Consider the following 17558-nt stretch of genomic DNA (forward strand, 5'->3'; position numbering starts at 1 on the left):
ACTTTAACTATATTTTATTCTTAACTTAATATCATTAATTATGTTAAATGAATTCTAACTTGATTATTTGTTTATTAAAGGTGCAGAGTCTTGAAGACTGTTTCAAAACGGTTGAAAAAAAGAGTTCCTTGACCCATAAACCTGATTTGAATTGCTAGATTAAACACGAAAAAAGACCTGTAAAGTAATAAATCCCGTTTTAATGTGTTACATTACAAAACTTATAATCCACTTCCGAATAAATATTGGAAAAACTGTTGAAATTGAACTAAAAACCATTGAATTATATTATAGTTATTCTTAAATTTTTCATTACACAAAAACATGAAACAGTTCTAGATGTATTATACATTTAAATACATATAAATGCTCACATATGCTATTATATATATGCATATACCTGGGTTTACTCTTGTCACGCTGGAATCAGATTTCCAAGTATCTACACAATTTTATTTTACCCTCTACAACTTTTTACTTTAACACAATCTATACTTCACCTAATTCTAAAAAAAACACGCTTGCTTGAAACTTTTTACATGTTTACGTATGTTTTTTATTTATGCCAGTTAAACCTGGAAGAATATTTATGACTTAGAGTTTATGAAGTTTTATAGAATCTATAGCACCTAAGAAACAGTGGTCTTAGCTGACACAAGTATTTATATTAGAAACTTATATCTACAATTTTAGGATATTAGTAAAACAACAGCTAATAAGATTGACAGGGATTTAAATGGAAATAGAATATGAATAAAAAATCCCCCAACATTTTCATAACTCCTTCAATATCTATATCTATATTTTTACTGTACAATTTTTAAAAACCATAAACAAACATAGAGGTCTCAGTAGACTTGTGTAACTTACTTTAACTTTGTGTGACGGCCAGTACTGCCACTCAGTGTCAAGCAAAACGTCACGAATATTCAACATACAGTCGAACAAACATACAGATTGTAGATTATCCATGCTGTTAGGAATACTAATATTCTTTAATCCCCAATAAAATCGTCTAACTGGGGTTTAAAGGTGAAATATGATCTAGAAAGCTATGAACCTCTCTGTGACAAAGTACGCTTTACTTTCTCCTTTAAATATATTATTTTTCAGGCTCAAATTTCATTTATGTGTGCATTTGTTATGCTTGCACTTGCGTAAATTGCGTACGCAATGCGTATTTCATTTAACATATGGCTTGTCACTAAACATAAACGTCTTATTACTATTACTGTAGCATTAAGTCTAGCAAAAACCGGGGTCGACAGTCGCCCGTCAGCCGCGACGAAGCCTCCAATTTTAAACTTGCAGGTCGGTTAGGCAGTCAGCGGCTGCTTCTACCTAATAAATTCTAAGTAGCCTTTTTGTAAAGCGTCAAAACTACAGAAACACATAAAATTAACAGTTTTATGTTTGAATTTAAATTAAATGTTTGAAATTAATATTAATTTATAGAATTAATATACTGAATGCATATTTATATCCTTGTTTTTACAATTCCACGAAAAAACGGTACAGATGTTTTTAGTTCTTTCTTCTTTTAAAGATATGTATTTCATAAAGAAAAGACATATACATACAGAATTACATATTATAGTACGAGACTTTTATTTACATCAACATAGCTTAGTAGCTGGAAATTAACCCATTAGTGACGAACCGGCTTTTAACGCCCGGTTCCAGAAAATGCCGAAAAAAACCGGTTCTCAGTTTTAGGATTGCATCATTCTCAGTATGAATCCCCCCTCTACTACCCTGGTTTTCATTTCCCCCTGGAGCAGGCAGATTTGCTTACTTCCGTTTGCCGGTATAGCTCAACAAAATTTGAAAACCAAGAAAAACAAGGTGATTTTAAAATACCCCTCCTAACTTTTTTGTTTATGAAGTAAAGTTAGTGATTTTTTTCGTGAAATTTAAAGTTTATTGGCATTTACATTCATTTGTGAATTCGTTTTATTCAAATTATTATTTTTTATATGATTTTTTTATCATTTTTTTTACGTTCTATATAGACCCGGCTCGGCATATGGGGGGAAAGTCTGAAATTTTCATTACCCGGTTTTACTAATAGATCTTTTTTACAACAACAACAAAAACCGGGTTTATTAACCAAAAAGGGGTGGTACCTATAGCCAAAATCTTAAATGTGATATAAATTGTTTTGTATGTTAGTTGTAGCTCTATCAATTACATGAGGTTATGTAGTTTTCAATTACGGATCGTATCGTAGTTTTAAAAAGTGTTCATCTCACTTTGGGGGTTCAAAAATTACATTTTTAATTTTTTGGGCCAAATAACCGGGTATTTAGGTCGCAAACGGGCTTTAATGCCGGGGGAAAGCACCAAAAAACGCCAAAAACGGTTATTAATGCCGCAAGGTTTTTTTACTCGCGCCGAACCGGGTTTTATTGCAACTTTCCTGTGCACGCCACTAGAGCAAAACAAAAAAATTGGAATTCCGTTTTTACCATTATAAAGCTTCCCTGAGATTTTCAGCTCGATCGGTCCATAAAAGTGGCGCTCGGCACTAATGGGTTAATCAGAAAAAACAGGAATCACTGTGTTATTAAAAACTCAAGAAAATCAGAGATAAAATTAGTTTCTTGCCCTGCATTTTGTAACAGTTTGAAGGAAAATTGGGTTAGGAGAATTGTATGGGCATGCAGGTTGTTTTTATTCCAATTTGAAATACAGTCTTCTTTGCTTAATTTGAGTGATTTGTCTTTTGCAGCTAAAATAAGATTGGATAGTTGAGTATATACATTTAACGAGAAATCATCATAATACATATTAAATAGGTAAAAGCTTTCTTTTAGAAAAATAAATTGAGGTTGTCCATTATTATACTTAATATCTAAAAAGACAGCTAGTTTATGAATAAAATAAGAAGGAAATAAACAAAAGAATAATGCATGATCTGTATTGCTTTCTGTATTACATTTGTTGCAAATATTTGAATCGACTAATTTGAATTTAAATAGTTTATTTTTGCTTGGTAGTGTGCGATTCAATTGTTCTAGATAAAAGTTTTTGAAATGTAATATAATTGGTAAATTAAAAAGTTTCTTAAAAACCGAAGGGCTTATTCATTTAGGCTTATGCTAAAAGTCAAGTCAAATTGATTTTTAGAATTTTTTTAGTTCTTTCTTTTATTTAAATTATTATTTTTTTATTGTTTTATAATTCGTAATTCGTATGTCTAATAAAAATATTCCTTTAAGTATTAAATTTACCAATGTCCGTGGTCTTGGTTTTTTTTCAAAAGGAAAATTAAACTTATCTAAGGTTCCTTTTAAGATTAAAGAATTAACGTGTTCAGCTAACTATGTTCCTAGCATTTTTGTTTGTCTTGAAACAAAATTAAAAAGCTCTCATCGTGAAATAAAACTTCCCAAGGGATGTGTATACGGGGGGGAAACAAGCGGAAATGAACCAAAAGCTGGTATTTTTGTGTATCATGACAATGTATTTAAAATTTTGGAGACAAGGACAATAATTTCCACGCATTGCATGTATTTGAAATATAAAATTGGAGACAGTATATTTCATTTAATTCCTACATATTTACCATCTTGTTCAACTTTAGAGCTAAAAGATATGTTAAATAGAATTGCTACATTTATAAAAGATCATAATTTGACAGCATTCACCTTTTTTGGGGATTTTAATATCGATTTTAACAACCCTGGACATTTTTACAGGGCTAAGCTGTTGCATGATTTCTTAGTTAGACACAATATGATTAATTTAGCCAATAAACTTTCTGTCAATCCAATCTTTACCTGGCGCGGTTCAGGGCAAAGATTTAACTCCAAAAGCAATATTGACTATTTCTTTTGTAACTTTGACTACTTTAATCATATAGAATTTAGATTTAATAGTTTTTCTGATCATAAAACTGTCACAGCTGCCAAAAAAAGTAAATTTAAATACAAAAATCAAACATGGAAACCTTTTTTGTTTAAAGATAAAAATTTTCTAGATATTATGAAAACAGAAACAGAATGGTTTCTAAAAAAGAACTCAGATAACAAAAATATAAATTTGGCAAATGTTTCAGTGGATGATTTATCCTTTCTAAACGCAAAAAATCAATATACAGGAACAATGTTTAATCTTATTCAACATTTAAAGCAAAAACACGATGTATTTTACTCAAAATTGAGACACAAAGAGTTTCAGAAAACAAAAGATTTTGATTCACAAATTAATATGTTATATAATAAGATTGAAACTTCTCCTGATAAAGATTCTTTGCAAAGCATTCAGGACATTATTCAGACGCAGCAAGAATATTTTAAAAATTTGGTTAGTTCAAGGGCAGAAATATATTATATGAGATATCTTCTGCTAGATGGTAAACCAAATTATCTTACATATCAAAATATGAAACCAAAGAAAAAGAACAGTTACAATTTACTAATAGACAATGAAATGACTGATTGTCCTGAAAAAATTGTAAATAAACTAGGCAAAATTCATGCTGCATCTGTCTGTCCTGATGATATTCCTAAAGCTGATTTAAACGGACTTTTAGACACTTTTAATTTAAAGCTGGATGATATTTTTCCTAAAATACAAAATACTATTTCTCCATATAGTAGTACAAAGGAGTTTCTAAAAGTCATAAAATCTCTTAAAGATCGTAGTAGCCCTGGACCAACATCACAGCCAAAAAGTTTATTTATGTTTCTTTTTCAAAATGTCCCTAAGTTTGCAACTAATGCATTTAATCAAATGTATGACATGGATTTAGATAATTCAGATTTTTCATTTATTAAGATCAAAAATGTTTGTTTTCTTCCAAAAAAAGATTTAGATTCATCAAATCCGGATAATTTAAGGCCAATTTATTTATCTGAAAACAGCCAAAAAATTTTGGACAAAGCATTAAACAATAAAATTGCTCCTTTCATGAGTAAAATTGTACATTCTGATCAATTTGGCTTTATTAAGAAACGGCACATGGCTACTGCTACAATATCTATCACTGCTATAATGAACTATATAAAGTCTAAAGAAATAGATTCCCAATTAGTTTTCTTTGATTTAAAAAAAGCATATGATCAAACGTTATACGAAGTATCTGATAAGATACTAAGCCACATTTTTTCACCACAATTTGCCAAAGTTTGGGCATCTATTTCTAATGGAGGCAAATTTAGGGTGGTTGTAAATAATCATATATCAAAACAATATGAAATTAAGTTGGGATTTCCACAGGGTGCCCCTAGTAGTGCAAATAAATTTGTTATTTATAATCACTTATTTTATTCTTGCTTAAACAGTAAGTTAATGTCACACTTAATGTTAAAGATCAAAAAACACAATTTGCCAGCCATATTTTTTGCCGATGACGGCTTTAAAGCTTTAACTCTAAAAACTGAAAAAGATGTGACTTCTTTATCTGATTTACTTAAAAAACTAAAGTCAACAGTAAATATAGAAATTAACTTCAAAAAAACAAAAATTTTAACATATGGCAACTGTCCAGTAAATTTAAGTTCTTTGGGAACACCCTGTAATATTGTTAAACATTTAGGAGTTTACTTGTCTTTTGATTTTGCAACTTCTCTAAATTTAACATATAAAGAATTATTGAATAAACTTAATAATCGTTCTAAAAATATGCATTTTAACCATGGAACAAATATTTTTAAGAGAAGAAATCTGTGCCTTTCATTCATGAATTCCTGTGCTTTGCACATATATAGAATTTACTCACCAAATAATGTGATATGCAAAAAAATATGGAAAAGTACTTCTAAATTTCTTTGGTCAAATGGATCAAGTCACAGATACAAAGTAGCTAAAAAGAGAATTGAATCAGAGTTTCACGATGGCGGTTTAAATATGCTTTTACCAGAACAGCAAAGTTTTTCTATTTGGATAACAAGCTTTTTTAATATCCTCAAACATGCCAACGAATACCCTAATTCAAATCTAGCTATAATTCTAAAACAAAAGCATGTACCTATTTCTTCTATTCTTAAGAACTTTGGCTCTAATATGTTGAAAAAATACAGTAATAAATTTATGTCTTTATACCCACCTCAGGGGAAAACAATGTTTAAAAAATCTAAAATTTTTCTAGAAGAGTTAGAAAAAAATCCAAAGACATTCTTGCAATCGCCCATTACTTCATCCTATTGGTCTAAAGACATTAAATTTAGCAGTAGAGAAAGTATAATCCTTGATAGATGTAATTTAAAGACTATTGCTTCTATATTAAAAAGTATAACAATTCAGCAAAAATATCTTTATATTCCTGTTATTAAAGAAAATTTGATAGAAAATTTAGACAATCACCAGGAAATTTATGCAAAACTAAAAGAGGTGGTTATAAACATTTCAAATGAGTTTGAGTTTAGTTCCTTACAATGTTTATCTTTGAATAAGAATAAAAATGCAGAAAAACCTCTTTTTTATCTTACATACGAGACACCATCAATTTTTTCGCTTTTTTTCAAACAAATGCATAAGAAAAAAATTGCCAGTATTCATCCTTCAATAGAAACTAGAAAGGTAGATAAAAAATGGTTTCCAGATATTGAAAATTTTCAAAATAGTTTTAAGATTGTTCTTGATCTACCTATAACTTTATATTATAAAGGATTCCTTTTTGAACAATACATACGCACACTGGTAAGTTGTACAAAATTATTCAAATGGAATCTAATTGATAGTGATATTTGTACTAAATGTTATGTAAAAAATGATTCAGATCATGCAATTTTTTTCTGCAAATTCCCGAAATACTTCGCCCATTGTCTTGCTATTTTTCTAGACGAAATTTACTTTCAGGGTCGCCCTGAGTTCATTTTCCTTAAAGAAAATTTCTTTCTTTTTAACATCTATTATGAATGCTTTAAAGGTGACGATTTTGCTCAAATTTCGATGCTCATTTTAGCAGCTAAAGACAAGGCGCTAAAAATTAGTAAAGAACCTTGTCTATCAAGATGGAATGAAAACAATTATTTTTCTCAAACATTGCTTTTAGCTCAATTCTGTTCAAAATTATTAGATAAAGGTGGTATATCAACATATCTTATTGAAAAATTTATTAATTTTGTTTTGAAATATAAAGACAACACAAAATATTTTAGTATTTGATTTTCAAACTGTCTCCAAATATAACTAGTTAATTTTTTACAATATATTATAATATCGCTTGTTATTAACAATTTATGTGCTATTTTATAAACTGTATATATTAATAATTCAAGACTATGTGATTTAATTATGTATAGTTTGTTCTTAAAGGAATAAATTATTAAATAAGAAAAAGTTTCTTAATAGTAAGTTCAAAAAGTTCCTTGTCAGGAAAGAACAGTTTGTCTCTTTTTCTTGTCATTATAGAAGGTAATTCTATGTCAATTTTAGATTTATACATTTGTTTGAAATGAAAAGAAAAGAGTTTCTTGTTCTTTACCAACAATGAACTAAGTGGGTTCAGGAACAGCTTGGATTTTTGCAGGCTGAAACTAGTAGCAGAGAAGCAGGGCTTGAACGCATCAACCACTTTTTGTAACTTGTTAATTAGAATTAGATCATGAATTGATTCATGTATATTGAGATCAAGAATTGGTAGATATAGAGCTTTGGCACCAATTTTTTTGCATTCTAAAATTGAAGCTATCGTGAATTTTTTTGCATTAGAAAGAATGTGTTTGTCATTTTTAGTAAAGGGTGTAGTAATATTTGCAAAATTGGATGTCAGAATGGGTGAAAAAAGACATGTTGATTTATCATGTTCAAGGTTGTAGAAAAATTCTAAAGCTTTTTCGAAATAATCGCCGCCCTTGCAAGGATAAAGTTCTTTGAAAGTTTTTTGATATTTAGTAAGAGTAAGAAAACTAAAAGTCTTTAATAATGACTTAATAGGCATGTGTTTGTGTGTGAAAATTAAGCCAATACTTGTGTCAGGGTGGTCAGATGCATACTTAAGACAACTCATAAAACTATTAATCCATATTGAGAAAGATTGGCTTTTTGGTAATAATAAATTTAATCCACCCCTTCTAAGATCTAATTCAATCCTTGGACGAGCGATTTTTGTTCTTGAAGTAATGGTACCATCTTCTTTTCTTTGAGACCATAGGAATTGCAGCACAATTTTTTGCAATCTTTGCAGGGTTTTCTCGTCAGGGTTGTAAACTCGGTAGATGTGATAGGCTGAAGAAGAAAGTAGGGCAGAGCATAGATTTCTTCTTTTTAGCAGATTGTATCCTGGCTTAAGGGGAAACCTTTTAGCTTTCTTTTCTAATTTATAACAAAGTTCATTATATGTCATTTCTTTAGCTAGTGTTTGATTAAAGGAAATATATATCCCTAAATGTTTAAAGTATTCCACGATTTGGCCTAATTTTGATAATTCACTTGGATATGAACCTTGAACTAAGATTTTTGTTTTGTCAAAATTTATTTGCAGTCCTATACTATTTTCTAATTTGGACAGAAGGTTTATAAGTTCCAACACGTCCTTGTTTTCTTTTAAAATGGTGCTTATAATAGTGTCATCAGCAAAACTTTTTGGTCTAACAGGGGTGGGTCCTATTTTATAATAAATATGTTTAATCTTAGTACTTTCTAAGCATGCAATAAAAATATGTTTGACAATAATGAACTTTGAACCAGAAGGCGAGTCTCCTTGCGACGAGCCCCTTTTAATTTTAAACCATTTAGAGAAATATCCATTAACAGCAACTCTGAATCTACCCCTATTAGTAAAATTAATAAAACAATGAGCAAAATTGCCTTCAGGGAATATGAAGGATAAAATGACATTAAAAACCTCTTCCAAAACCATGTCGAAGGCTTTAGAAAAATCAAATGATATTATTTGGCAATTAGATTGGGCTTTTTCCATGTGATTGATTTCGGCAGTCAAATTAATACTTGCATTAGACATTAATCTTGTGGGTACATAGGCAAATTGACCACTGTGGACGATTCTGTCCAAATATGACGTAAGTTTTCTATTTAAGGCTTTAGATAATATTTTGTAAACAATCTCTAACAGTACTATTGCGCGAAAGTGTTCAATTAAAGTCAGATCAAAGTTTTTTTTTGGGAATGAAAATTACATTTCTGTCTTTTATCCATCTAAAGGGACTGTTGTCAATGTCTATATCATATAATTTGTTTAATGCTTTAGTAAAGAAAGTTGGCAATAAATCTAAGAGAAAAAGAAAAAGTGCTTTTGGTTGTGATGAAATTCCTGGCGCGCTTGTGTTTTTCATAGAATTAATAATCTCCCTGAATTGTTTTGTAGTTGAATATGGACTAGTGAGATTTTTAATTCTAGGAAAAATTTTTTCCATGTTAAGATCATAATCATTGAGCAAGTTATTCAATGTTGACTTTGGAACACACTCAGGGCTTATAATTTTAGCATGTTGGTTAGCAAACAAATTAGCCAACTTTTGGGGAGATGTTACTGTTTCTCCATTTGTATTGATTTTATACGACGTTTTTTTAAAGTTTGGTATGTGCCTAAAAGTCATGTTGTTGTATCCTCCATCATATTGCAGCCTCCGAAAATATTTAAACTCTGCTTGTGAATACACAAGAGACTTAAAATATTCCTGTTGACTTGATACAAGTTTCTGTATTTGTTCCACTGTGTCAATGTTGGGTTGATTTTTCATACTTTTGTACAGTTTAGAAATTTCATCATCAAACGATTTAAGCTTTATAGAGTTTTTTGCCTTGTCTTTTGAAAAAAATTTGTCATGAGCTTTTTTTAAATGTGTTAAAAGGTCAAAAAATGCTGAGGTTTCTTTGTATTCTAAATGATCAAATGACACTTCATTATCAAATAAGTTTGGATTTGTAACATAAACCTCTTTAGTATTTTTTAGGTGTTGTATTTCAGACAAATCATACAAAAATGAAATAGTTTCTTTTTTTAAATGCTCAACAAAGTCTGTTTTTTTTTTAAAGATGACTTTTCCATGTAGGAGAACAATAAATAAAGGACTTTCTAAAAGACACAGTACAATGCTTATGATCGCTGAAACTATTGTGTTGGAATTTTATTGAATTAAACATATTAATATTGCAGTAAAAATGATCGATTTTGCTAGAATGAAATTTACCGTTTCTGATTGTGCACCATGTATAATCATGGTTGTAGTTTAGTTTTTCAGATAAATCAAACAAGTTGAATCTATTTAATATTCTATTTAATCGTTTGGCCTTTGTCAGATGGTGTGGTGAAGTGTCGGAGATATTAAAATCACCATAGAAACAAAAGTTTTCTATAGAATTTTCCTGAATAAACAATTCTATTTGATGTAACACTGCTAAACATTCCTTTAATTCACAGGGAAGGTATACAATGATATTTTCAATGAATGTAGTTCCAATCTTAATTTTTACGTACACAGCATATTTTGAATAAATAACTTTAAAATTATCAAACTCAAGACTATTATGGATGTAAATAAGAATGCCACCTTTTTTGTTTGCAGTTTGCCCTACAAATTTTAAATGCCTTGGTAATTTTGGTATGTTTTTATCTGCCGGTAGTTTTGTTTCAAGTAAGCAATATAAGGAGGGAATGCCTTGGCTTGAAAAGTCAAGTTCTTGTATCTTATGGGAGATTCTATTTGTTCGATGTCCTATTTGGTTTGTGCATAGAGATCCTAACCCGCGTACATTGCTAAATATGATATTAAAATTTTCTTTAAGAGACATAAAAAAATATTTACACTAAACTACTATACAAGTTTTTACAGAGCTTAATATAAAACAGAGAATGGGGGGGGGCACGGGGGGGGGGGTTGTGCTTGATAACACAGAGATGGGGGACTGGGGTTTCAGAGGAAAAAAACCTCTGAAAAGTATTTGCCCAAATTTCTAATAGAAGTTTGGCTTTGGGCTCTGGCCAAAAATAGGTAAAAACAAATGAAAGATTTTTCCCTATAACAACTTACTGTTGAGAATTAATCATTCAATTAAAGAGAGAGCAGCTTATTACAATTATGCTGAAATGTTAAAACAAAAGCAACTCTGGTGTCTTATCCCTGAAATATAAAATAAATATTGGCTTTGTGCATTAATATTTGTATTTTTCCGCAGTGTTACTAATAAAATTAACTTTTGATTAAGAAATAGTTGGTGCTTATAGATTAAAGATTTTGTTTAATTGTGCTTATGATCCATTTTCCGTGGTTTAACTTAGAAAACAGTAAAAGTGTCCAACCATGACGCCAGAAAAAATCAACAATTAACCAATAAGAAGCCAGTATTCACTGCAGTAAAATATGTAGCGGCCTCTCATTGGTCAATTGTCACCTTCCCCCGACGCCACAGTTCGACACTCCCACCGCTTTCTTTATCTTATAATTTTGTAATGATACAACTGTTTTTAGGTGCGAAGTTTCCTTCAAATAGTTCTGGTCCCTTACATATATTAAATAAGATTACTATGTTAATAATTGTTAAACGAGAAATGTTAATTAACAAAGTTTTTAGCTTGTCACTGCTTCGCATTTATTGTATTAAAAAGCTTGTGTTTCCCCTGTTTAAAAAAAACTATTGCACAAGGATGACAACATTCTTAAAGGCGGAGTCCTAACTAGAAGAAATTCATAGATCTGAGCGTTATAGTACTTCCTTTGTTGCAAGATGCAGTAACTTTTTCAAAATACTTTGTTTAAAAAAATTGATAATTAACTTCTTTGTTTTTCTTAGAATAATATATTGAAAATTCAAGAACGATTGTATAAGTAGAATTGATGTAAAAAAAAAGATTGAGTTCAGCACATTTCAAATGTAATCCATTGCTTGCGGTCGGACGGCCAGGATTGCAGACGTATGTACGGACATGTTGGCCTAATTGTAGAAAATCTTCGTTTTTATTGATCATAGAAACTAGAAGGCTACAATAAAAGACATTAGTTCAATCAGGGATAAGACACTTGTAGAGAGTTTATGTTTTGTAGTTGCATTGTATATATTCATCCTGGGGGTTTAGATTAGACCATTGTATTTAAATTACTTCCTTGATCAAAACAATATGAGGGATTTAGGAGAGGGGTTGGAAAGTTTGGAGGGGGGAAGGGGGGGAATTCTGAGGTATTACTTATATGGGGCAGGCTGTAATCTCCGTGTGCTACAGGTGCAGGGGGTAGGGGAGTGTGGTTTTGATGGGAGGATGTGTGTGTGTTGATGTAAACCTGTGTGTCTTTTCTCATGATTTTATTTGAAATAAAATCCTGAGAATCCTGATTTTGATGGGAGGATGTGTGTGTGTTGATGGATACCTGCGAGTCTTTTCTCATGATTTTATTTGAAATAAAATCTTGAGAATCCTGATTCATAGAGCGTTTAGATGGAGATTTAGATTGAGGAGATTTGATAGATTCTGGCAGCATGTCCTTAAGCGTTGGTTTTGGGGGTGGATGAGGGGGGAGGTATTGTGGGATAGTGTCATCGATATGTTGGAATATTGCTTCTTTCAGGTAAAGGCCTCTTTCTGTTTTCAATGTATCAGCCATGCCAGGAGCATTCTCAGCACTGAACACTGCCACAGATGCAGCATCTTTGGTTTTTGACCAGATTCCATGTGATTCGAATTGGTAAAGGGGAATGAGAGTGCCGCCTTTGATTGTGGTGAAGTTTGTGATGGAGTAGGATTGGACCAAACCATGGTGTTTAGCTTCGTGCAATGTTTGTGTCACAAGCCTAACCTTGTGTTGCAGTTCTGGATAGGAGGCCAGGGCAAACTGACAGGATGGCATGGAAACTCCATTGGCTTCACAATGGGATTTCAGAGCTGTCAGAGCGCTTTTTCTGTGTCCTTCAGATGCATAGAACACATTGACTGGAAAGACAAGCTTTCCATTGTACTGCTTGTGGCGCAGCTGTTGGATTTTGACAATTCCAGCATTATTACCAAATAGAGCTGCAATTTGGTCCCAGTGGCTGTCTTTGTACATCCATGTGTTGGAGTTGACATTAATGACAGAACCTATATTGCCAATATGAACAGAGCGTCCAATTTTGGCAAGATCAGGGGATGGGTTGTGACTGTTTAGGTTTAGATTTGGTGTTGGCTTTTTGTCAATGTCAAGTAATTGCTTAATGTTTTTAACTTCAGCTGAAATATCACTAACCTTACCGTTTTCTAGTAATGTTTTAACTAAATTTTGGGTTTCTTGTAATGATTTAGATAGTTTTTTCACTTCACTGGATAAAGATTTTATTTCAGCTTGGAGAGTAATCACCGTTGGGTTTGTGTTTTCACCATCACAATCCATTTTGATATTATTTGTCTATGTTGGTAGGGGGATGGTTTTTTTAAAAGAGGAGGCTAGACTTGAAAAAAAAATGAAAAACACATGTGATTTTGATTAATAATTTTCACATCCGGTGAACAAATGGGCCAACCCTCCCCCCTCCCCTTCTTATTTTTTACTGGACCTAAAAATAGTAGAATATAATGATTATTCTCCTCCTTATATAGTTAGGATTTGGTAGCGCAGCTATATACAAATAGTTAGTACGTCAGATAATGAAATTTACTTTAAAAGTGGATTGCACACACAACCAACGTGTAGACTAACTTTGTAACTTTTGTTGCATATTTTAGGGTTATATCACCTCGCATCAACTATCAATATTTTTTTACAGTAATCAAATTTTGAGAGGAGGGTCGGGGGAGAGGGGGGTGGGTGTAGGCTTGTAAATAACTGAAACGGGCGTTATCCCCTCCCTTCTTGGCTTATATCCTTCATCTGCGCTTAACTTCTTAAACCAGAGTTTCCAAGAGGGGTCGGCAACCTTTTTAAAATAAACAATTACAAAATACCTGTCTTCACAATAATGGCTAAAAAGATTGACTCATGAGACAAAAAGCCCATCTTGCAATTTAAACAAAGCCACTTTCAAATATCTATTCCGAATTATTACAATAAAAAACATTGGTTTTCATATTAAATCATGTTTTTCGATTAGATTTATCTTTTTTTTATCCTTTTCAAATCGTAAAGTGGTGGAATTAAGTTTGTTTATAACATATTTTCTTTTATTATATAAAAAAATGCTTTCCTAAAGCTGCACATCTATAAAAATTACAAAAGAATCTTAGGAATGCAAACTATTATTACTTCCTGAGTTGACCGTCCATAAATGTATTATGATATACGCCTCTTTTTTAGGCTCCTCCCTATTCTAACTCACTTTATTGTAATAAAAATTTGGACTATTATATAAACTCATGCTTTCCTCGAACAGCAAAATATATCTCCTTAAATAATATAAAACTATCCTTTATAAAATCTATTAATTTGATAACCTTAGATGTTACAGGTTAAGAACTCGACCTTCAAATGTAAATGAATAAAATCCCAGCTTTTATGGGTGATTTCTTGGGCATCTAAACTTTTATAAAGAATACTGGGGAAATAACATTTTCAGAGTGGTTACCTGAAAGGCATTAGAAAGAATGATTTCTTTTAAAATATGCTATAAAGTACAGTGAAATAAAATCTTACATCCCACGTTGTTGTCATTCTACTACTGAAGTATCTGTTATTTCAAGGACATTCCCAATAGTATGCTAATAAAAACCTTATGGAATATGACAACGCTAATAAAAATCAAACATAATTGCTAACAAAATCCAGAATGTTTAAAAATTCCTCATATATACAATTTTTGTTTAATGTTCTTGCAATTTTTATGAAAGTATTAAATAAATAAGTATTATTTAAATAAAAGATTATGTTTCTTTTACAAAATTTTTGCTGTTATTATATTAAACAAAAGCTATAATCTAGAGGAGGTATTAAATAGCTTGAAACCATCCTATGACCTAGATAAGAATAGTTATTTATCGTATTATAAACGGCTTTCCGCGGATATAGAATGTACAATTATATGATTAAAACTAGTGTTTTTTAGCCCCGAGGTGCCGGAGGCACCGGCTAAAAAAACTGGTTTTAATCTTATGATTGTACATTTCTATATTCGTAGAAAACTTGATATAATACGATGCTAGACATAGTTTTTTCGTATGGATGAGAACCGGTTCCTATCCACTGGATTCGAATGAATACGAGAAAATAAATTATTACAATAGTGGTTAGCTAAATCTTAACGGGCAAGAAAAGCTTTCAACTTTATAAAATACTAGCGGCTACGCCCCCAAGAGGCCTCTAGAGGCAAATGAGAAGTGGGGAGTTGAATTCAAAAACCCAAATTTTTATTTTAGATTTTTTAAAAATTGGGGGGGGTCTAGGGTTGATTTCTCTTGGGAGGGTGACGGTACCCTCCCCCAAATTAGTTATAAACCTTCCCATTACCTATGAGAAGCTATCCTGTAAAGGAGAACCTTTTCGGTTCAGCGGTTAGCGAGATCCTTCGGTACGAACAGATAAATATAGTGATATCCTTTTACTTTATTATAAGGATGATTCATGTTGGATAAGATACAACATGTAAACAAGGCTACAAACGGTCGTAACACCGTACGTAGTAGAATTCCCTAAAGTAAAATAACCACGTTTTCTCATTTGTTGGCTTACAAACTTATATTAAATGTTTATTTGTTGGTTAAAACTATCAGTCTTCAAACGTTTTAATCAATTATTTTAATCCATAGAAGGGGAATTTTGTTTATCATCACTTGGGGTATTAGCGTAACCTTGTTCATAAATTAATAGGATAAAACTAGACTTGAGTTAGGACATTGATATTTTTTCTTTAAATGAAATATGTAATTGTAAAACAACGTTGGGGACTGGGGGTAAATTCTTCAAATGTTACAAATTAAGTTTTGTTATCGTGAGAATAAACTGTAAAATATTTATAATTAATAAACATGGGAAACATGATTTTGCATTAATATGCAACAGAAGTAGCGCAGCTAATATACGCATAATTTTGTAGGTACCTCGGTCCTCAGAAATTCTTTTCATTTATTAAGAGATTTTATACCATTTATTTTTAGTAATCAAAATGATTTTCCTTTTTTTATATTTCACATAATTTAAAAAATAAATAACCAAGATATCTATTTTATGTTTTAGGGTATTGGGTATATTCAAACTCCAAAAGTTTATAAACTAGTTCTGCCATTAGTGTTAGTGTAGCTTTAAAAACTTAGTTTTTCATCGCAAAATTGTCCACAATTTTTCTAATCTACGTACGATGTTACATCATTTTTGGAAAGTGAAATAATTTATCCCTCATTATTAACTATCATCCAGAAAAAAAAACTTAGACTGGAAGCTGAATCTAGCAAGTTTCTGCTAATTTTATCAAATTATCACATATTTCTTGTTTAATCATGAACAAAGGGATAGGTAAATTGAAGGTAATAATATAATATGTTTTTACAAATTTTGTTCAAAATATCATCTGAATATTGTTGTGTGATCATGTGACCATGAATAGGTTAATGGAAAGAAAAAGCAGAGTGTTTGAAAATGAAGTGCTAATTTGTTCTTGAAATATGTATTCCTATATTCCTGTTTCTAAACAGTATTTTTCAGAGAAGCGGTACGGTAGGGGGTAGGTTTTATGAGGTTATCAAGTCTTATTTCCCATATTTGTACCACTAAACTATAATTCAGAAATTTTATTTATTTTTGTAAGAAAATCTTGCAATTAAAACACCAATTGATAGTAATTTTGATAAAAAAGTCAATTAAAAAAGTTTTTTTTCCCGCAAGGTCAGGAATCTACATATAAAGCATTACTCCATGCTGTTAAAAATAAACTAGGTGGTATTAGTGTGACAACTTCAATCTCGAATATAAAAAGAACTTATGCAACAAACATTTTTATCCATTAATCCTTTTTTAAATAGTTCATTATGTACGAGTCTGACTAAACATTGTCGACATTCTTTTGTATAAATCCAACATATGAATTGGAGCAAGATGACCCCGGGTCAAGTTACACCCCTAGCCTCACCCCCTCACACCCTCCATCCCATACACCCCTCAACCCTCTATTCCCACCCTTACAACAGTCCTACACCTTATTTTTCCTAATCTTTCTCTTTGTCTCTTCTTTTTTCTCCTGCCCTCCACCCCCTGAAGACTGAAGCACATATGATTATTTTGTATGTGTGTTCATAAACTAATGCACCAAACTTAATTTTAATATATATTTACATCTTTAATACAAAGTAAAACGATATATATCTGTCCCTTTGTCTGAAGGTTAAGATCCGAAACGCTGAACCGATAGGCTTTTCAGAGAATATAAATACTGGTCATGGGATGATTGATTATAAGCTATTTTCTTGGTGGGTGAGACAAATAAAAGAGTGGGATGAATTTATATCAATTGTTTCATCTCAAGGATGGATTTTCTAACGTACGGTTTTAATTTCAGGAAAGCTACTTATAATTCATACTCATTTCTTAAAACGATGATTGATTTATTTTTAATCAAAATAAAAAAATAGCTGTTTTGTGCAAACAATATTATATATGTATTATTCTAGACTAAACAAAACAAAATTATTAAACAGAAAAATTGTAAAAATAAAATATGAAATGGGGCAAATCCAAGAGAAATGTGAGGGTTGATTAACT

The sequence above is a fragment of the Acartia tonsa genome, chromosome 4, assembly GCF_053477335.1.
Source record: "Acartia tonsa isolate MP-2025a chromosome 4, ASM5347733v1, whole genome shotgun sequence".
Classification (NCBI taxonomy): domain Eukaryota; kingdom Metazoa; phylum Arthropoda; class Copepoda; order Calanoida; family Acartiidae; genus Acartia; species Acartia tonsa.